Raw genomic sequence first — 20112 nt, forward strand, 5'->3', positions numbered from 1 at the left:
TGAAACTGAACACATCATTAGTTTTCTGGTAAGATGTCCCCCTATATGCTAATTTCAGACGGAGTACCCTCGGATTCATTCTAGAAAAGAACTACTTGAATAGGAGCATGAATGAATTTTCTTTCTTCTAAGTGATATCTTTGAGAATGTAACTAGAAGCACAAGAAGATATTTTGCTGAAAGTTGGTACCTTAGAGAAAAGAACGTGAGAAAAAAACATAGGTACTCAATAAGATCCTCTCAATGTCACTCCGGGGAAAGTCAGTTCAACTGATAGACTACTTTATATCATATGTTGTGTGTTTTGCTAATATACCATTGTGTATAAGGTGATTTTGGGCGGTCTTCTTGTCTACTGCTTTAGATTTTTGTGATATAGCTATCCCAAGCGCAAAAATTAATCTTTGTATCGCGAAAGCACCATTAAAATACATTCAAACTCAATGCATCTAGAGTGCACTGGATGCCCCATTTTGTTCACATATGTGTTGGTGGTGCTATTGTGAGATGGCATCAAACCCAGGTCTAAAATTCTAAATTGAGACCTCCTAAAAATGTAATCTCATGAATACTTAAATCTAAACTTACATATATCCATATTGCAGTATTCAGTAAAGGTAAGAAGACAAAATGCTAAATTCATATGTACCTTTAGCGGGAGGCTTGCAAAACTTGTCCTTATTGTCCAAGCAGCACTTCTCAGCCAGAGGGCAGTCTTCATCCTTCTCACAGAACGAATCCTTGAATTGGTCTTGAAGATTGCCCTTACGCTCGTGTGGACACACTCCAGACTTCACTGTCAGAACACAACAGCAATAAGAGACATGCATCAGTACATTGACAATTCAGGTCTGGTTTTATATGGAGACAGAACTTGGGCAGCAGACACTGGATTCTTCACCTTGGAAGACAGCATCAGAAGGTGGTAGACAAGGAATGAGAAAGCTGTTCCTTTCAATTGGAGGTGGCATTGCCTCACAATAACTTGCACTCTCAACTCTCTAACAAAGACAATGCCCTCACACATAGCTCTCAACCAAATGTCTACAGAGGGTTTCTGTAGGAAGCTGGCCCTGTATATACTATAACAAAATGAGGTATCAGGGGATTGTAAAGCGCACTACTCACCGTGAGGGTCTGAAGGCACTGGGGGTAGGGTGGTCATTGGATTTACTTAGCCGAAGAGCCAGGTCTTAAGGGTCTTCCTTAAGGTGTTCAGGAAGGGGGTGCATACGATGTCTGCCGGTAGCTTATTCCAGGTCTTGGCTGCAATGTGAGAGAAGGATCTTCTGCCTGCTCTGGCTCGGTGGATGCGCGGGGTTTCAGGCAGCGCGAGGTTGGTAGATCGGAGGTTTCTCTTGTGTATGCGGAAGTTGATTCTGTCATTGAGGTATTTAGATCTGTTGTTGTGAAGGCATTTGTAGGCATGAGTGAGTATTTTGAAGGTGACTCTTTTCTCTACGAGGAGCCAGTGGAGTCTTTATAGGTGTTGGCTGCTGTGTTCGTGCCGGGGGATGTCTAAGATGAGTCTGGCGGTGGTGTTCTGTATTGTCTGGAGTTTGTGGAGTAGGGACTTGTTGATGCCGGCGTAGAGTGTGTTTCCATAGTCCAGTCTACTGGTGAGGAGTGCGTGGGTGACTGTCTTCCTTGATTCGGGGGGGGATCCATTTGAAGGTCTTGCAGAGGATGCAGAGTGTGTTAAAACAGCTGGCGGTGACTGCCTGACCTATCGGTTCATGGTGAGTGATGAGTCGAGTACGATGCCGAGGTTTTTGGTGTGGTCTGAGGAGGTGGGTGGGCTTCCGAGGGCAGTCGGCCACCAGGTGTTGGCCCATGCCGAGCCGTGCTTCCGAGAACAAGGACTTCAGTCTTCTCTGCATTGAGCTTCAGGCAGCTGTTGGTCATCCAGACTGAGACGTCTTGCATGGAAGCTGCAGAGTGGCCTTGGTCCAGGAAGGTATGGGTGTCATCAGTAGGGGTGAGTAGGGCAGTCTCGGTGCTGTGGTTGCTTTGGTATACAAACTGGGCCTCCAGGGTTCCTGGCGCTGGTCGCGGACTATCGCAGACCGCAGACCGCAGACTGAGGGTCAGAGGTCTTGCACACTGCTAGAATAGAAGAATAAAACAATGATATGGGCACACTGGAAAGCGAAAAGAATAAAAACAATACCGGCACAACCAGAGGGCAAGCACATCAACGAGCACCAGCGAGGTGCGCGAGGGTTGGCGTGGTTTCGTACGCTGCCTGGGTGGGATCAGAGGCAGAACATGGCACAGCAGAGCTGCTGGGGAGGAGTAGATCTCAGACCGAGGGTCAGAGGTCTTGCTCGCGTTCCCCCGCAGCGGCTGCCATTAAGTAGGGGAGGGGGAGGGGCTTGCAGCTGGGAGGCGGGGGTGGTCAGGCAGGCGGGGTTTTGAGCGGGAACGGGGGACACGAACAGCAGACAGCACAACAAAAAACAGATGGGCACAGGCACAGAAGCGGGTTACACAAAATGGGCAAATATGTCAGCACAACAATAAGAGGAAACTGCTAGGAGAAAAGCATAAAAACAACAATATGGGCACACTGCTAGGAGAAAAGGATAAGACAATGATATAGGCACACTGCGAGGAGAACAGAATAAAACAATACCGGCAAAAACAGAAGGCAAGACCAGCAACTGGCATCACTGAGGTGCACGAGGCACGTTGCGGTCTTGAACCCTGCCCGGGTGGGATCAGAGGCAGAGTACGGCACAGCGGAGCTGCTGGGGAGGAGCAAATCTCAGCATGTGTGTGCACAGAGTCCACTGGAACCCCAAAGGTAGGCAGAGGTAAAAGTAGTTAGCACCTTACTCTTTATTAGTGGTAGTGTGGGCCAGAAGTAAGGTTTTATCAGAAGGTAGTTCACATACTCAAAGACTGAACTCAGACCAATTTGTTTGTATAAATAAAGTATTTCTTTATTTTAGTTCTAGAATCAGGCCAAGCCTGATGCAGGTAAGTGAAAAAATACTTTGCAAAATCTTATTCAGTGACTTAAAATTGAATGCAGGTTCAAATGCAGTTGAATGAAATACAGGTAAGTCAATATGTCGAAATTACTGTTTAGTTACTTTTCAGATTACTTTGTACGTTACCTTTTAGATTACTTTTGAAATTACTTTCTCTACTCAGTGAGATATGCCTAGATATCACACTGGGTTATTTCCTAGAGAAAAGGTATGTAAATCAGTCTTTGTACATTTGGAGTTTTTCAGTGTATCATACAAACCAACTCCACACGTAGAACAATTTTCAAGGACAAATGGTCAATGCATTCCGACGGAAAGAAATTAAGTTACTGGTTAGCAGGTAAGTGCAAGTTTGTAGGAGTTGGTATGCTGGAGTTAGAACCAGGGGTCCCCAGGGTCGAGGATGCACTCTCAGAACACCCTCTGCGGCACTAGGGCAGCCGGGTGCAGAATGCTGAGGCCCAATGCGTGATAGGGGGCCTCCGGTTGGTGGCTGCTCACGAGCAAGCCACAAGGTTGTGGGAGCTTAACTCCTCCTGGTTTTAGGCTCAGGGCAAAGGGGGATCTGAGTTAGCACACAGGGTACACCTGCTGTGGCAAAGGGGTAGCTGGGTGCAGGGTGCTGTTTTGGCTTTGGGTGCCCTGTTGTTTTCAATGGGGATTGCTGGTTTTGTTTTCTAGCTGCAGGCTCAGTCCAGGAAGTCTTCCAGGAGAAATCAACAGCTGGGCAGGTGGGTTGGGGGGCTCGGGGATATATGTGCACCTCGGGTTCTCTTCCCCAGGGCAGCTGGATGCAGGGGTGTCTGTTGAGGTTGGATTTCACCTTACCGGGCCACTTGCGATTAGGGGTCTTCGTGCAGAGGCTGCAGGCGATGTTGGGAGTCCTGGAGGGGTCAACTCATGGTGGACTCAGACTCTGAAGCACAAGGAAACCTTTTTGGGACCAGAGGGCCACCAGGATTTGGGCTGTAGGGGTCGGGTGCAGTGGTGGTTCCAGGTATCTGGTTTCTTTGTCCTCAGCAGGCTCAGAGTCTTTCTTGGGAGTTTCTTTTGAAAAGAGTTGCTGTTCACAGGAGATCCAGTCTTTGTTGAAGGCAGTCAGTCCTCCCACAGGTTCTGGAGGTCACTGGCTGCAGGACAAGGGGACTTTTGGCGCAGGGTCTCCGGAAGCTGCCGACGGCCGGTAGGGCAGGGGCCAAGTCAGTGCTTCTTTGCAGTCTCCTCTGCTGGTCGTCTTCTTTCATCCTTCTTCTTTTTAGATTGGGGGAATCTGTCTTCTTGGTTAAGGGCTATCCCTAAATACTGTATTTAGGGGGTGTTTTAGGGATCTCGAGGTCAGTAGCCAATGGGCTACTGACCTTAAGGTGACTATACCCTTGATGTGCTCACTAAGCATGGGCGGAAAATCCGTTCCGCTCGCGGATTTCGCGGATTTTCGGCAAATTCGCAATCCGCGAGATTCGGGAATTTCCCGCAAAATCCGCGAACGGAACGGATTGGGTCAAAAGTTCAAGCTGACTTTTGTAACTCTTTTAGAATGGCGCCGGCAAGCTGCCAGAGCCATTCTAAAATAGTTACAAAAGTCAGCTTCAACAGGAAGCTCTAATAGATAAAGTAAAGCAGGTGCTGCTCAAATTCAGTTACACAATCATTAATCACCCCAAACTTGGGGTGATTAATGATTATGTAACTTAATTTGACCTTCAACTGGAGCACCTGCTTTACTTTATCTATTAGTGCTTCCTGTTGAAGCTATTTCTAGCTATTTTAGAATGGCGCTGGCAGCTTGCCGGCGCCATTCTAAGTGGGGCTGAGGGCAGAAGGGCACAATAGTGTGACAGAGGGCAGAAGGGGACAAAAAATGAGTGGGGCAGAGGGCAGAAGGGCACAGAAACGAGTGGTACAGAGGGCAGATGGGCATAAAAAACGAGAGGGTGGCAGTGATTAAGCAGGCAAAAAAAAAAAAACGTGAAATTGCAAAGTGCCTCGCGAACACCCGCGAACACGCACAGCGCCTCGCGAACACCCGCGAACACGCAAAAAGAAAAAAAATCGCACGAATTCGCGAATTTTGCGGATTGCCAATTCGCAAATCCGCAAATTCGCGAATTGCCAATTCGCAAAATTCGCCCATGCTTAGTGCTCACCCTACGTGGGGGAGTGGCCACAGTGCCCTTCCTACCCATGGTACCTTTTACAAGTGACTGACATGTGGCCTGAGAGGTGCCAATTGGGGGTACAATGTACAGTTTTGGGAAAGAACACATGCCCTAGGAACCTGATTGACAGGGACACGGGGCCCATCAAGTCAAAGGGCATCCGTAGTCTGGCAAAAAATGGGGGTTACTGCAACAGAAACCCAGCTTCCTACAGTCTTCAGGCATTATGCTGGTCCAACTTGAACCTTAGATCCGCATGGTTTACCTCCGCACCCCGTCCTCGCTCGAAGAGTCGACCTACATTAATCCCTCTCCTGGACATGCAGCACATACAAAAATGATGTCCTCATAAACTTATGAATAAATATATATATAGTCTCATACAAGTATGCATAACAAATGTATATATTACTTATAGTTCAAATATATACACTCCTTATATTTATGCTTATAATGTATATAGTTTTTTACAACAAGGGGTGGTGATGGACAGAGTCTCTGAATTAAGCAGAGTACTCTCACCCAGTCAAGAGATCAGGGCTAGATCCAACACCGTTTTTTAGCTCATTGCACCATCCCAGTTTCAGAACCTGGCTGTATGCAAATTAGTCTGTCCCTGGCCCAGTGCATCATGGGAACAGGGCAGACCAGACTACAAAAGCCAATTCTTACACTGGGAAGGAAACAAGCTTCAGGGGACCGGTTTCTGGCATTTCAGCCGTCTTCGGCCCGGCTTGCTTGAATCCTGATGGTGCAATGAGCAAGGGACTCACATCTGAGTATACCCTTCCACGCTTAGGGTGGACAAAATTATTTACAACGAGGGGTGGTGATGGACAGAGTCTCTGAATTAAGCAGAGTACTCTCACCCAGTCAAGAGATCAGGGCTAGATCCAACACCGTTTTTTAGCTCATTGCACCATCCCAGTTTCAGAACCTGGCTGTATGCAAATTAGTCTGTCCCTGGCCCAGTGCATCATGGGAACAGGGCAGACCAGACTACAAAAGCCAATTCTTACACTGGGAAGGAAACAAGCTTCCGGGGACCGGTTTCTGGCATTTCAGCCGTCTTCGGCCCGGCTTGCTTGAATCCTGATGGTGCAATGAGCAAGGGACTCACATCTGAGTATACCCTTCCACGCTTAGGGTGGACAAAATTTTTTACAACAAGGGGTGGTGATGGACAGAGTCTCTAAATTAAGCAGAGTACTCTCACCCAGTCAAGAGATCAGGGCTAGATCCAACACCGTTTTTTAGCTCATTGCACCATCCCAGTTTCAGAACCTGGCTGTATCCAAATTAGTCTGTCCCTGGCCCAGTGCATCATGGGAACAGGGCAGACCAGACTACAAAAGCCAATTCTTACACTGGGAAGGAAACAAGCTTCCGGGGACCGGTTTCTGGCATTTCAGCCGTCTTCGGCCCGGCTTGCTTGAATCCTGATGGTGCAATGAGCAAGGGACTCACATCTGAGTATACCCTTCCACGCTTAGGGTGGACAAAATTATTTACAACAAGGGGTGGTGATGGACAGAGTCTCTGAATTAAGCAGAGTACTCTCATCCAGTCAAGAGATCAGGGCTAGATCCAACACCGTTTTTTAGCTCATTGCACCATCCCAGTTTCAGAACCTGGCTGTATGGAAATTAGTCTGTCCCTGGCCCAGTGCATCATGGGAACAGGGCAGACCAGACTACAAAAGCCAATTCTTACACTGGGAAGGTAACAAGCTTCCGGGGACCGGTTTCTGGCATTTCAGCCGTCTTCGGCCCGGCTTGCTTGAATCCTGATGGTGCAATGAGCAAGGGACTCACATCTGAGTATACCCTTCCACGCTTAGGGTGGACAAAATTATTTACAACAAGGGGTGGTGATGGACAGAGTCTCTGAATTAAGCAGAGTACTCTCACCCAGTCAAGAGATCAGGGCTAGATCCAACACCGTTTTTTAGCTCATTGCACCATCCCAGTTTCAGAACCTGGCTGTATGCAAATTAGTCTGTCCCTGGCCCAGTGCATCATGGGAACAGGGCAGACCAGACTACAAAAGCCAATTCTTACACTGGGAAGGAAACAAGCTTCCGGGGACCGGTTTCTGGCATTTCAGCCGTCTTCGGCCCGGCTTGCTTGAATCCTGATGGTGCAATGAGCAAGGGACTCACATCTGAGTATACCCTTCCACGCTTAGGGTGGACAAAATTATTTACAACAAGGGGTGGTGATGGACAGAGTCTCTGAATTAAGCAGAGTACTCTCACCCAGTCAAGAGATCAGGGCTAGATCCAACACCGTTTTTTAGCTCATTGCACCATCCCAGTTTCAGAACCTGGCTGTATGCAAATTAGTCTGTCCCTGGCCCAGTGCATCATGGGAACAGGGCAGACCAGACTAGAAAAGCCAATTCTTACACTGGGAAGGAAACAAGCTTCCGGGGACCGGTTTCTGGCATTTCAGCCGTCTTCGGCCCGGCTTGCTTGAATCCTGATGGTGCAATGAGCAAGGGACTCACATCTGAGTATACCCTTCCACGCTTAGGGTGGACAAAATTATTTACAACAAGGGGTGGTGATGGACAGAGTCTCTGAATTAAGCAGAGTACTCTCACCCAGTCAAGAGATCAGGGCTAGATCCAACACCGTTTTTTAGCTCATTGCACCATCCCAGTTTCAGAACCTGGCTGTATGCAAATTAGTCTGTCCCTGGCCCAGTGCATCATGGGAACAGGGCAGACCAGACTAGAAAAGCCAATTCTTACACTGGGAAGGAAACAAGCTTCCGGGGACCGGTTTCTGGCATTTCAGCCGTCTTCGGCCCGGCTTGCTTGAATCCTGATGGTGCAATGAGCAAGGGACTCACATCTGAGTATACCCTTCCACGCTTAGGGTGGACAAAATTATTTACAACAAGGGGTGGTGATGGACAGAGTCTCTGAATTAAGCAGAGTACTCTCACCCAGTCAAGAGATCAGGGCTAGATCCAACACCGTTTTTTAGCTCATTGCACCATCCCAGTTTCAGAACCTGGCTGTATGCAAATTAGTCTGTCCCTGGCCCAGTGCATCATGGGAACAGGGCAGACCAGACTACAAAAGCCAATTCTTACACTGGGAAGGAAACAAGCTTCCGGGGACCGGTTTCTGGCATTTCAGCCGTCTTCGGCCCGGCTTGCTTGAATCCTGATGGTGCAATGAGCAAGGGACTCACATCTGAGTATATCCTTCCACGCTTAGGGTGGACAAAATTATTTACAACAAGGGGTGGTGATAGACAGAGTCTCTGAATTAAGCAGAGTACTCTCACCCAGTCAAGAGATCAGGGCTAGATCCAACACCGTTTTTTAGCTCATTGCACCATCCCAGTTTCAGAACCTGGCTGTATGCAAATTAGTCTGTCCCTGGCCCAGTGCATCATGGGAACAGGGCAGACCAGACTACAAAAGCCAATTCTTACACTGGGAAGGAAACAAGCTTCCGGGGACCGGTTTCTGGCATTTCAGCCGTCTTCGGCCCGGCTTGCTTGAATCCTGATGGTGCAATGAGCAAGGGACTCACATCTGAGTATACCCTTCCACGCTTAGGGTGGACAAAATTATTTACAACAAGGGGTGGTGATGGACAGAGTCTCTGAATTAAGCAGAGTACTCTCACCCAGTCAAGAGATCAGGGCTAGATCCAACACCGTTTTTTAGCTCATTGCACCATCCCAGTTTCAGAACCTGGCTGTATGCAAATTAGTCTGTCCCTGGCCCAGTGCATCATGGGAACAGGGCAGACCAGACTACAAAAGCCAATTCTTACACTGGGAAGGAAACAAGCTTCCGGGGACCGGTTTCTGGCATTTCAGCCGTCTTCGGCCCGGCTTGCTTGAATCCTGATGGTGCAATGAGCAAGGGACTCACATCTGAGTATACCCTTCCACGCTTAGGGTGGACAAAATTATTTACAACAAGGGGTGGTGATGGACAGAGTCTCTGAATTAAGCAGAGTACTCTCACCCAGTCAAGAGATCAGGGCTAGATCCAACACCATTTTTTAGCTCATTGCACCATCCCAGTTTCAGAACCTGGCTGTATGCAAATTAGTCTGTCCCTGGCCCAGTGCATCATGGGAACAGGGCAGACCAGACTACAAAAGCCAATTCTTACACTGGGAAGGAAACAAGCTTCTGGGGACCGGTTTCTGGCATTTCAGCCGTCTTCGGCCCGGCTTGCTTGAATCCTGATGGTGCAATGAGCCCTGATCTAGCCCTGATCTCTTGACTGGGTGAGAGTATTCTGCTTAATTCAGAGACTCTGTCCCTCACCACCCCTTGTTGTAAATATTTTTGTCCACCATAAGCGTGGAAGGGTATACTCAGACATGAGTCCCTTGCTCATTGCACCATCAGGATTCAAGCAAGCCGGGCCGAAGACGGCTGTAATGCCAGAAACCGGTCCCCGGAAGCTTGTTTCCTTCCCAGTGTAAGAATTGGCTTTTGTAGTTTGGTTTGCCCTGTTCCCATCATGCACTGGGACAGGAACAGACTAATTTGCATACAGCCAGGTTCTGAAACTGGGATGGTGCAGTGAGCTAAAAAACGGTGTTGGATCTAGCCCTGATCTCTTGACTGGGTGAGAGTATTCTGCTTAATTCAGAGACTCTGTCCCTCACCACCTCTTGTTGTAAATATTTTTGTCCACCATAAGCGTGGAAGGGTATACTCAGACATGAGTCCCTTGCTCATTGCACCATCAGGATTCAAGCAAGCCGGGCCGAAGACGGCTGTAATGCCAGAAACCGGTCCCCGGAAGCTTGTTTCCTTCCCAGTGTAAGAATTGGCTTTTGTAGTTTGGTTTGCCCTGTTCCCATCATGCACTGGGACAGGAACAGACTAATTTGCATACAGCCAGGTTCTGAAACTGGGATGGTGCAGTGAGCTAAAAAACGGTGTTGGATCTAGCCCTGATCTCTTGACTGGGTGAGAGTATTCTGCTTAATTCAGAGACTCTGTCCCTCACCACCCCTTGTTGTAAATATTTTTGTCCACCATAAGCGTAGAAGGGTATACTCAGACATGAGTCCCTTGCTCATTGCACCATCAGGATTCAAGCAAGCCGGGCCGAAGACGGCTGTAATGCCAGAAACCGGTCCCCGGAAGCTTGTTTCCTTCCCAGTGTAAGAATTGGCTTTTGTAGTTTGGTTTGCCCTGTTCCCATCATGCACTGGGACAGGAACAGACTAATTTGCATACAGCCAGGTTCTGAAACTGGGATGGTGCAGTGAGCTAAAAAACGGTGTTGGATCTAGCCCTGATCTCTTGACTGGGTGAGAGTATTCTGCTTAATTCAGAGACTCTGTCCCTCACCACCCCTTGTTGTAAATATTTTTGTCCACCATAAGCGTGGAAGGGTATACTCAGACATGAGTCCCTTGCTCATTGCACCATCAGGATTCAAGCAAGCCGGGCCGAAGACGGCTGTAATGCCAGAAACCGGTCCCCGGAAGCTTGTTTCCTTCCCAGTGTAAGAATTGGCTTTTGTAGTTTGGTTTGCCCTGTTCCCATCATGCACTGGGACAGGAACAGACTAATTTGCATACAGCCAGGTTCTGAAACTGGGATGGTGCAGTGAGCTAAAAAACGGTGTTGGATCTAGCCCTGATCTCTTGACTGGGTGAGAGTATTCTGCTTAATTCAGAGACTCTGTCCCTCACCACCCCTTGTTGTAAATATTTTTGTCCACCATAAACGTGGAAGGGTATACTCAGACATGAGTCCCTTGCTCATTGCACCATCAGGATTCAAGCAAGCCGGGCCGAAGACGGCTGTAATGCCAGAAACCGGTCCCCGGAAGCTTGTTTCCTTGCCAGTGTAAGAATTGGCTTTTGTAGTTTGGTTTGCCCTGTTCCCATCATGCACTGGGACAGGAACAGACTAATTTGCATACAGCCAGGTTCTGAAACTGGGATGGTGCAGTGAGCTAAAAAACGGTGTTGGATCTAGCCCTGATCTCTTGACTGGGTGAAAGTATTCTGCTTAATTCAGAGACTCTGTCCCTCACCACCCCTTGTTGTAAATATTTTTGTCCACCATAAGCGTGGAAGGGTATACTCAGACATGAGTCCCTTGCTCATTGCACCATCAGGATTCAAGCAAGCCGGGCCGAAGACGGCTGTAATGCCAGAAACCGGTCCCCGGAAGCTTGTTTCCTTCCCAGTGTAAGAATTGGCTTTTGTAGTTTGGTTTGCCCTGTTCCCATCATGCACTGGGACAGGAACAGACTAATTTGCATACAGCCAGGTTCTGAAACTGGGATGGTGCAGTGAGCTAAAAAACGGTGTTGGATCTAGCCCTGATCTCTTGACTGGGTGAGAGTATTCTGCTTAATTCAGAGACTCTGTCCCTCACCACCCCATGTTGTAAATATTTTTGTCCACCATAAGCGTAGAAGGGTATACTCAGACATGAGTCCCTTGCTCATTGCACCATCAGGATTCAAGCAAGCCGGGCCGAAGACGGCTGTAATGCCAGAAACCGGTCCCCGGAAGCTTGTTTCCTTCCCAGTGTAAGAATTGGCTTTTGTAGTTTGGTTTGCCCTGTTCCCATCATGCACTGGGACAGGAACAGACTAATTTGCATACAGCCAGGTTCTGAAACTGGGATGGTGCAGTGAGCTAAAAAACGGTGTTGGATCTAGCCCTGATCTCTTGACTGGGTGAGAGTATTCTGCTTAATTCAGAGACTCTGTCCCTCACCACCCCTTGTTGTAACTATTTTTGTCCACCATAAGCGTGGAAGGGTATACTCAGACATGAGTCCCTTGCTCATTGCACCATCAGGATTCAAGCAAGCCGGGCCGAAGACGGCTGTAATGCCAGAAACCGGTCCCCGGAAGCTTGTTTCCTTCCCAGTGTAAGAATTGGCTTTTGTAGTTTGGTTTGCCCTGTTCCCATCATGCACTGGGACAGGAACAGACTAATTTGCATACAGCCAGGTTCTGAAACTGGGATGGTGCAGTGAGCTAAAAAACGGTGTTGGATCTAGCCCTGATCTCTTGACTGGGTGAGAGTATTCTGCTTAATTCAGAGACTCTGTCCCTCACCACCCCTTGTTGTAAATATTTTTGTCCACCATAAGCGTGGAAGGGTATACTCAGACATGAGTCCCTTGCTCATTGCACCATCAGGATTCAAGCAAGCCGGGCCGAAGACGGCTGTAATGCCAGAAACCGGTCCCCGGAAGCTTGTTTCCTTCCCAGTGTAAGAATTGGCTTTTGTAGTTTGGTTTGCCCTGTTCCCATCATGCACTGGGACAGGAACAGACTAATTTGCATACAGCCAGGTTCTGAAACTGGGATGGTGCAGTGAGCTAAAAAACGGTGTTGGATCTAGCCCTGATCTCTTGACTGGGTGAAAGTATTCTGCTTAATTCAGAGACTCTGTCCCTCACCACCCCTTGTTGTAAATATTTTTGTCCACCATAAGCGTGGAAGGGTATACTCAGACATGAGTCCCTTGCTCATTGCACCATCAGGATTCAAGCAAGCCGGGCCGAAGACGGCTGTAATGCCAGAAACCGGTCCCCGGAAGCTTGTTTCCTTCCCAGTGTAAGAATTGGCTTTTGTAGTTTGGTTTGCCCTGTTCCCATCATGCACTGGGACAGGAACAGACTAATTTGCATACAGCCAGGTTCTGAAACTGGGATGGTGCAGTGAGCTAAAAAACGGTGTTGGATCTAGCCCTGATCTCTTGACTGGGTGAGAGTATTCTGCTTAATTCAGAGACTCTGTCCCTCACCACCTCTTGTTGTAAATATTTTTGTCCACCATAAGCGTGGAAGGGTATACTCAGACATGAGTCCCTTGCTCATTGCACCATCAGGATTCAAGCAAGCCGGGCCGAAGACGGCTGTAATGCCAGAAACCGGTCCCCGGAAGCTTGTTTCCTTCCCAGTGTAAGAATTGGCTTTTGTAGTTTGGTTTGCCCTGTTCCCATCATGCACTGGGACAGGAACAGACTAATTTGCATACAGCCAGGTTCTGAAACTGGGATGGTGCAGTGAGCTAAAAAACGGTGTTGGATCTAGCCCTGATCTCTTGACTGGGTGAGAGTATTCTGCTTAATTCAGAGACTCTGTCCCTCACCACCCCTTGTTGTAAATATTTTTGTCCACCATAAGCGTGGAAGGGTATACTCAGACATGAGTCCCTTGCTCATTGCACCATCAGGATTCAAGCAAGCCGGGCCGAAGACGGCTGTAATGCCAGAAACCGGTCCCCGGAAGCTTGTTTCCTTCCCAGTGTAAGTGTGGTAAATAAATAAATAATACCTCTCTTTTTGACTAGACATATATCATAACAGATAGCTCAATAAATAAGAGTCAAGATTCGAGGTAGTAGGAGTTTTGCAGGTTTAATACAGCATAAGGACAGGAACAGGACAACCTGCATAGGAATAGGATGACAGGGCCCAGCAGCTGCTGGGGCTGGATCTGGGATGAGCGCGCTAGCTTTTAATAACAATATATGAGCATATATACATAACGCAAACACATAGCATTACATTGCAGTAGGCGTAGCAGTGGGTGGAGCAGAAGGCGTGACGCGTAGTAGTCGCGAAAGATAAGGGCGAAAAGAGGTGTAACAGGGCGTATACATAGACATGTGATGCAAACGTAACAGAATATGTCATGAATGGGGCGGAAACCATGGAGGGGGCTACCTGAGGAGCCGAGACCTCTAACCTGATGGTGCGCGCAAACTAGCAATGACGTATCACTAGGAGAAGCTGGGGGCTATGAACTCTGTGCTAGGAGCAGAGACTGAAGTCTGGAGAGTCAGGGCGACATGTACCTAAACAGTATCTAGTATCTGATGTTTAGAGAACATGTTGATATAAACTAGAAGTCAGGAGAGGAAAGGCTAACTTGATTCTAAGACTGGACCATGCATTATTCTACATGTAGTGCGTGATGAAGAATATTAAATGACCATTAAATGCAGTATTTCTCTAACGTGGAGACGTGAAGGCTAGACAATGACGGAAACTATTGATGCAGTTCAGTAGCTTAGGAATGCAGAGAAGGAGGACTGAACTGATAACTGGAACTATAACATACTTTTGGCAGACTTAGAGGCTGAGCCAGGGTGAGCCGGGCACTGCGAGGCAGGAAGTAAGTGAAGGGTCGAGGATACAGGTGGGGGCTGTATCGCTCCTCAGCGAGGTTTCAGGAGACAGGAGCTGAATCTGGTGTCCAGGCCCTTTTGAGGCCTAGAAACGGGGACTTTATAATGAAATAACGTGCACACTGAGAAACGTGGCAACGTAGCTTTACATAGGCCTGATATTCGTAGTATTCACGAGGACTGGAAACTGGCATACTAGAAGTGGACACAACTGTAATTGCGTCATTAATCGGACATGGGGAATACATATGCATATTTAATCATGCACACATAACATATGATGGATGACACGTAGGGACACAGAACATGGCAAAATTTACTTTTCCACATTCCCTCCTTGTCACTACGTTTCCATCAGGAAACATCAATTTTCATGATACCGTCTATCATTTCATACAGTATCATTTGCTCGTCTCGAATTATCCTGGAACGGGATTTAGAACGGGGCTTGGGACTAGGAATACAAGAGGTAGCACAAATGCCGCAAATCGCAGGGCCACATTGTATACAGAGGCAGCAGCTGAATATGATCGCTACTGCAATACCTAGAAAGGACAATATTTTCCATCCCCATGCGGAAATTATATTCCAGAACCAACCGGACCATGTCCAGGTGCCTGGGTCTTGGTGTATCAGATGGGCAATCTTATGGAGTCTGGTTATAGCTGAATAAACAGACGGCGCGTTATTTGGAATGAAAATGCAGCAACTGGATCCGATGACTCTACAGGCCCCGCCCCTATCGGCCAGTATGACGTCAAGGACGAGACGATTCTGTAAAACGACAAATCTCATAGCAGATTGCTCTTCGGTTAAGTTACCTAGAGCAGAGGCAGTCTCATTTACTACAGCTTCAAGAGTTCTTGTTAACCTACGGATTAGCTTACTATTCTGGATAGGTCCTATAAAGAAGAAGAAACCTCTGTTGAAATCTGTATACTGTTCTAGAGCAGTTTCAGTATAATCGACAATTGGGGACTCCCTTTTATGTCTAATGTGTACTAGATGTGTATTTCTATGATAATCAGGTGGGGCTAGGAAAACTGGTGGCAGTAGGAAGGCAATGTAACAGGTTCCCTCCCAATCGAGATGCAAACGAACATATGCGGTTTGACCACAAATAAAATAAGAATGACGTGAAGCTTTGAAGATAGATTTCCCACTGTCACTATACTTGACAATAGTAGTACAATCACTATGTCCTACATGTACGGAACCATAATTACGGACACATAATTCGCCTTTGACTGGTAGTACTGAAATAGCAGGTAAGTCTGGAGTAGTATCAGACTGAACATTCAGGACCATGAAATTCGACGAATAATTACCTAAATTATACACTTCATTTTCTAGATCTAAACCTGTTCTGTGGGGGAGACCTTGCTTGTCTGGAAAACATGTACTGTTAAGAAAAGACATATCTATTGAGGATGACGTTAACGTGGACCATGCTCCACACGAACCATTATGTGAGAATGGATAAGGAAAAAGTGGTAGAACTCCCTTCGGTGTCTGGAAAGGGGGGAGTCGACCACACACCCAACAATTAGTGGCATTGCTGGTCTGGTGTGAGTAATGTAACATGCGGATGAATGAGTTATTTCGCATGGCGAGGCGGTAAGAGAGTTCATGGGGAGGCAGATCACTAAACGTGTGCTCTACTGTAGCATTAGCAGACTTATTTACATGAAGAACTGGGAAATACAAGAAAAATGCATAACTGGTGCAGGAAATCATAAGGCTGAAAAACAATATGAAACATAGAAAAACGATACATCGGATTGAGTTTTGACTAACTCTCTCACTATGGGGGTCTATTTTATACATGTCAGAAACAGTCTAACCGTTTCACCTAGGGGAGGACTTAGACAATCAAACTGACTGACTTATTTTACTAGACCTTAATTTCTGTTTATACTCCTGCTGCGGAGTTTTCTCTAACAGGGGAGGGGTTGTAACAATGTCATTTGCGGGACAGTCCTTGAGAACAATGCTTTGGCAATCCTTCAAATCCTGGGAAATGTTCTTTAAGACGGGTTTCAGTCCATTAAAAAGTTTAATATGAGAAAGGTGCACCCAGCCTTTGCGTCCTTCCAACTTCACGGCTGTACGGGTGGTGAGGAGGACCTGTCGGGGCTCTTTCCAACGAGGCTCCAGCGGACTTGATCTGTCAAAGTTGCGGACCATCACCATGGATCCTGGAACGATTTCATGCGGTGCCACCTCGGTATTGTCTGGAAATGCGGCGGCAACCTGTGAACGACATGAGTTGAGGGCAGACATCAAGGAAGCTAGGTAATCTGTCAGCATACTACTTGAAACATCGGTAATACTTCGGGGTCTAGGAGTACCCCACATGTTAGGGGGGCGGCCGAAAACGACCTCATACGGGGACAGACCTGATCTGGAATGTGCGACCATGCGCATATAAAATAAAGCGACTGGCAGAGCTACTAGCCAGTCCACACCTTTCTCTTTACACACTTTGGCAATTCGGATTTTCAGGGTCTGGTTATGTCTCTCTACGAGACCGGCTGCTTCAGGATGGCGTACACAATGGAACTTCCACTGGTACCCTAACAAAAGGGAAACATGCTTCATGAGTTCAGATGAGAATGGCTGGCCGTTGTCAGAATATACGACTCTAGGGAGTCCATAACGGGGGAAGAACTCACGAACCAACTGCTTGGCAGTGGTCGCGGCTGTGTAATCTGGGACTGGATATGCTTCTGTCCACCTGGACAAAGCGCATACAACTACAAGGACATACTTGAAACCTCGACATCGCTCCATCTGAATATAATCCATCTGGAGGACTTCAAAAGGGTGGTCAGGGGGCTGGAATCCACCTTGTTCCACCGGGACACTTTTACCTGGATTAAACTGACAACATATCATACAGGTACGGACTTTCTGCTTGGCTGCAGCTCGTAAATGCTTGTTGAACCAAATGTTCTGGATACTGTCTAACATAGCTTTTTCTCCTAAATGTGCTGGACTATGTGCGGTATTAATAATGACTTGAACCATAGAGTCGGGGAGAAACCATGTGGCTTTACCCTTCGTTACCCATCCTTGATCTGTCTGGACCCCTCCTTGTTCGGACCATTTCTTGATTTCTTCGGGAGTAGCATGTAACTGGATATCTATGACATCTTGTGTAGGGTCCTTAACTGTCATGCATGTAATCGGATCTGGAGTGTGTGTCATATTAACTGGAATGTCTAGAGTCTGTGCTGTAAGCTTGGCTGTGCGATCTGCTAGATCGTTACCTTGAGAAATAATGTCAGTAACTTTCGTATGTGCTTTGCACTTCATGATAGCGATAGATGTCGGTAAATGTATGGCATCTAACAGAGCTTGAATAAGGAGACCATGCTGAATCTTGGTTCCATGAGAAGTCATGAAACCTCTCTCCTGCCAGAGCACTCCGAAGTCGTGTACAACTCCAAATGCGTAACGTGAATCTGTGTAAACATTAACTTTCAAGTTCTTGGCGTGTATGCAGGCTTGTGTCAGAGCAACTAGCTCTGCTGCTTGAGCGGACAGGGTATCAATACGGTGTGTTTCAATAACTTCAGTGTCAGTAGTCACTGCATACGCGGCGACTAGTTCTCCTGTACTAGTTCTTAGGCATGAACCATCCACATAAAGTGTCAGGTCGGGATCTGGTAACGGAGTATCTGTCAGATCTTGTCTTGGCTTTGTCGTAATGTTAACTACTTCCACGCAATCATGTGTGGCTGGATTTGAATTAACTGATGGTAACAATGTAGCAGGATTTAAAATGTTGCAGCGTCTGATTTCTATGTGAGGCTGGAACAGTGTCAATTCATAACCTGTTAAACGTGCAATTGTCAAGTGCTGAGTTTGTGTTCGATTTAAAAGAACTTCCACAGAATGTGGAACTTGTACTGTCAAGGTATGTCCTAAGACTATGGAATCACTTTGTCTGATAGCTAGGGCTGTGGCTGCAACTGACTTGAGGCACGCAGGCAGAGCCTGGGCTACAGGATCTAATGTGCTCGAAAAATAAGCACAGGGCTTGTATTGTCCTGCTTGATCTTGTGTGAGAACAGATAATGCTGTACCTTCGCGTTCAGTGACGAAAAGTGTAAAAGGCTTACTGTAGTTCGGTGTCGCTAGAACTGGAGCTCGGCATAAAGCTTTCTTTAACTCATTGAAACTAAGTGTATGTTCAGATGTCCAAGGGAGGACAGTCGATACGGCTGCCTCCTGTGTCGTTAACTGTATCAGTGGCTTGGCTAGAAATGCATACTGGGGAATCCATTGTCTGCAGTAAGAAGTAAGGCCAATAAAAGCACGTACCTCCTTCTGGGTCTTGGGCTGAGGAAGACTCGCTATTAACTGGATACGGTCTGGTGTCAACTGCCTACCCCTCTTGGACAGCAAGTGTCCTAAGTAGACCACTTGCTGGACACAGAATTGAAGCTTGGAAGGGGACACCTTGTGCCCCATCTCGGCCAGAAAATACAAAACTGTAAGGGATGCTCGCTCGCAAGCACGTTCAGAACGGGCTGTGATCAGTAGATCATCGACATACTGGAGCAGGGCAGTGTCAGTTGGCATGTGAATGTTGTCTAGTTGTCTCTTGAGTGCTTGACTGTAAATACTAGGACTTTCTGTGAAACCTTGAGGAGCTCGTGTGAACATATAGCTCCTTCCATTTAAACAAAATCCGAAAAGGAACTGGCTGTCTGGATGAATAGGAACACTGAAAAATGCGTTCTTGAGGTCTATGACAGTGAAGAACGTGGCTTCGGAATCAATGGCCGTTAATAGGGAAGAGATGTCTGGGACAACTGGGTACTGCGGAATAATACATTTATTAAGCTCTCGTAGGTCAATCACTAATCGATATACTGGGGGTGCATTTGGATCAGTACGTTTCATGACTGGAATGATCGGAGAATTACATACATTGGAGTCAGTTTCTACAACCACTCCTTGAGCCATGAGCTCGTCAATAATTTTGGATAAGGCTGCTACAGCCTCAGGTGGCAATCTGTACTGTCTGATTCGTGGTAACACTACACCTGGCTTGAGAGTCACACGATAGGGTGTGATTTGCATGTAACCTACATCAGTTGGACCTTGCGCCCATAGATGCTGTGGAACATTAGACAGTCTTGAATCAAAATCTCGTAATACATAGTGACCCTTGAAGTCACGTAGGAACAATCGTATTCCCTCTGGGGAACAGCATATAACTGCACCTAACTCTTTCAGTGTCTTAATGCCTAATAGGTTTTCTGGACATGATTTAGTAAGTAACAGATCAGTAGTGCGGGACAATGGACCTACTTTTAGAGTAACTGGCTTTGAAATCTCATTTACGATAGGTTTTCCTGAAAATCCAAGGGAAACATTTCTTGAGCCTGAGAGCGGAGCCCCTGGAACTTCGGCGTGACTAATTGTGGTCCTACTTGCCCCTGTATCAATCAAAAACTTTCTGTCTTTCCCTAATACTTGACTGTGAACATAGGGACCTTCTTGATCTACAGGTATCTCGATGAGAGGCAAGCCTACCTCCCTCTCTAGGCTGTTTCATGAATACTGCTGGTACTCTGGATACTCAGACTGTGCATACTGGTACATCTGCGATGTAACGTGCTGTGTTGCAGCAATAGGCTGCGGTGCTGTAACTGTCTGTGGTGCATTCTGTGGCTGAGGAATCTGTGAAACTTGTTCTTGTCTAGGCGGACGTGGTCTTTCTTTAGTCTTACCAGTAGCTATGTTGTGTTTCAGAACTGCACACTCGTTTATAAAATGACCTGG

The 20112-nt window shown here is 47.1% G+C and overlaps 1 pseudogene across 1 annotated transcript in view; it reads right to left on the reverse strand.

Moving 5' to 3' along the window:
- Positions 1-20112, reverse strand: part of LOC144768989 (uncharacterized) — a 641387-nt pseudogene that overhangs the window by 611379 nt on the left and 9896 nt on the right. The window contains exon 2 of the transcript XR_013598658.1: positions 650-796. The product of XR_013598658.1 is annotated as an uncharacterized LOC144768989 (transcript). The remainder of the gene's footprint in view (positions 1-649; positions 797-20112) is intronic.

This window comes from Lissotriton helveticus, chromosome 7 (assembly GCF_964261635.1).
Source record: "Lissotriton helveticus chromosome 7, aLisHel1.1, whole genome shotgun sequence".
Lineage (NCBI taxonomy): Eukaryota > Metazoa > Chordata > Amphibia > Caudata > Salamandridae > Lissotriton > Lissotriton helveticus.